We start from the raw sequence: 2,500 nt of genomic DNA, 5'->3' as shown, positions 1-2,500 counted from the left end.
CTGTCGTCGGGAGATACGTGCCCACGAGTCCTGGAAGCGCGACTCGGGTACAGGCGCCCTTGCGGGGGGGTACTGGATGTGGAACAGCACTGGGGGTCGAAGCCACAAAAGCATCCGCCTCATGGAGCCTCTCCTCGGCCTAAAATCCAGATTTTAGCCTTGACGGCGCCCCCATGTGGAGAACCAGGGCCCGCGGGGGGGTCTGGCCAGGCTCAACTTCAACCCAGGAACACCTCTCTGACTTGGGATAGCGACCGGCAAAAGTCCCCCACGCAGCTGCGGAAGCCTGGGTTCAGCCAAGGTGCAGACCTCCAGCCGAACAGGGACTCATAGCCAAAACGCATACCCAGGCCTACGGAGGTGAAACCAGCTTAAATGAGTCGAAATGTGTCGGGGCTGAGAGGTACCTCTCTCTCATATATTCTGCCGGTGGTGTGCAAAACTGGGTCTTTGCATGGAGTGTCACCCTATACCCACTTTAGGGACGCATGCAAAAAAGTGCCCCGATCGCCTGGAACTGTCAGGCGGATTCGGCTCCCTGGAATTTCCTCATTCTGGTTCTTTTTCACTTTTTGTCTCTTTTGCGACATCTAGTGGGCAGGCTGCATTACTGCAACCGGGGACACCTCAAACGCTTGGAACTGGGGAGCGGGCTCAATTTACAAACGTTTTGCGGGTCCTGGAAGTCAAAATGTGACTTCTGAAAACGACTAAGTATCAAGGACTCATCGCGCGAATCGCTCTGGAACTGAAATCGGATGCGCGCCACTGACATGCTCCCCTCTCTGGAAGTCTGACACAAGTTGAAAAATTTTCTAAGTCCCCAAAAATTTTTTTTTCAACTTTTTTTCAATTTTCCCCCTGTGTGATATATATTTATACCCACACTTTTGGAGCCCTCTGGATGCCCTCTAACATACTAGAAACCTCATTTTGTGGAAGTTTTCACAAAATTGTGAAATTTTCAAAAAGTCAGAAATTTTTGCAAAAACGACTAAGTATCAAGGACTCATCGCGCGAATCGCTCTGGAACTGAAATCGGTATGCGCGCACTGACACGCTCCCCTGTCTGGAAGTCTGACAAAAGTTGAAAAATTTTCTAAGTCCCCAAAAATTTTTTTTTTCAACTTTTTTTCAATTTTCCCCCTGTGGGATATATATTTTACCCACACTTTTGGAGCCCTCCTGGGATGCCCTCTAACATACTAAACCCTCATTTTGTGGAAGTTTTCACAAAATTGTGAAATTTTTCAAAAAGTCAGAATTTTGCCAAAAACGACTAAGTATCAAGGACTCATCGCGCGAATCGCTCTGGAACGGAAATCGGATGCGCGCACTGACACGCTCCCCTGTCTGGAAGTCTGACAAAAGTTGAAAAATTTTCTAGTCCCCAAAAATTTTTTTTTTCAACTTTTTTTCAATTTTCCCCCTGTGGGATATATATTTTTACCCACACTTTTGGAGCCCTCCTGGGATGCCCTCTAACATACTAGAACCTCATTTTGTGAAGTTTTCACAAAATTGTGAAATTTTCAAAAAAGTCAGAAATTTTGCAAAAACGACTAAGTACAAGGACTCATCGCGCGAATCGCTCTGGAACTGAAATCGGATGCGCGCACTGACATGCTCCCCTCTCTGGAAGTCTGACACATGTGTGAAAATTTTCTAAGTCCCCAAAAATTTTTTTTTTTCAACTTTCTTTTCAATTTTCCCCCTGTGGGATATATATTTTACCCACACTTTTGGAGCCCTCCTGGGATGCCCTCTAACATACTAGAACCTCATTTTGTGGAAGTTTTCACAAATTGTGAAATTTTCAAAAAGTCAGAAATTTTGCCAAAACGACTAAGTATCAAGGACTCATCGCGCGAATCGCTCTGGAACTGAAATCGGATGCGCGCACTGACACGCTCCCCTGTCTGGAAGTCTGACACATGTGTTGAAAATTTTCTAAGTCCCCCAAAAATTTTTTTTTTCAACTTTTTTTCAATTTTCCCCCCTGTGGGATATATATTTTACCCACACTTTTGGAGCCCTCCTGGGATGCCCTCTAACATACTAGAACCTCATTTTGTGGAAGTTTTTCACAAAAATTGTGAAATTTTCAAAAAGTCAGAATTTTGCCAAAACGACTAAGTATCAAGGACTCATCGCGCGAATCGCTCTGGAACTGAAATCGGATGCGCGCACTGACACGCTCCCCTGTCTGGAAGTCTGACACATGTGTGAAAATTTTCTAAGTCCCCAAAAATTTTTTTTTCAACTTTTTTTCAATTTTCCTCCCTGTGGGATATATATTTTACCCACACTTTTGGAGCCCTCCTGGGATGCCCTCTAACATACTAGAACCTCATTTTGTGGAAGTTTTCACAAAATTGTGAAATTTTCCAAAAAGTCAGAAATTTTGCAAAACGACTAAGTATCAAGGACTCATCGCGCGAATCGCTCTGGAACTGAAATCGGATGCGCGCACTGACACGCTCCCCTGTCTGGAAGTCTG

This window comes from Phyllobates terribilis, unplaced genomic scaffold (assembly GCF_046119375.1).
Source record: "Phyllobates terribilis strain yellow unplaced genomic scaffold, ASM4611937v1 Scaffold_2582__1_contigs__length_122052, whole genome shotgun sequence".
Taxonomy (NCBI): Eukaryota; Metazoa; Chordata; class Amphibia; order Anura; family Dendrobatidae; genus Phyllobates; species Phyllobates terribilis.
The sequence above is the reverse complement of the archived record's forward strand: the minus strand, read 5'-3'. Positions refer to the sequence as shown.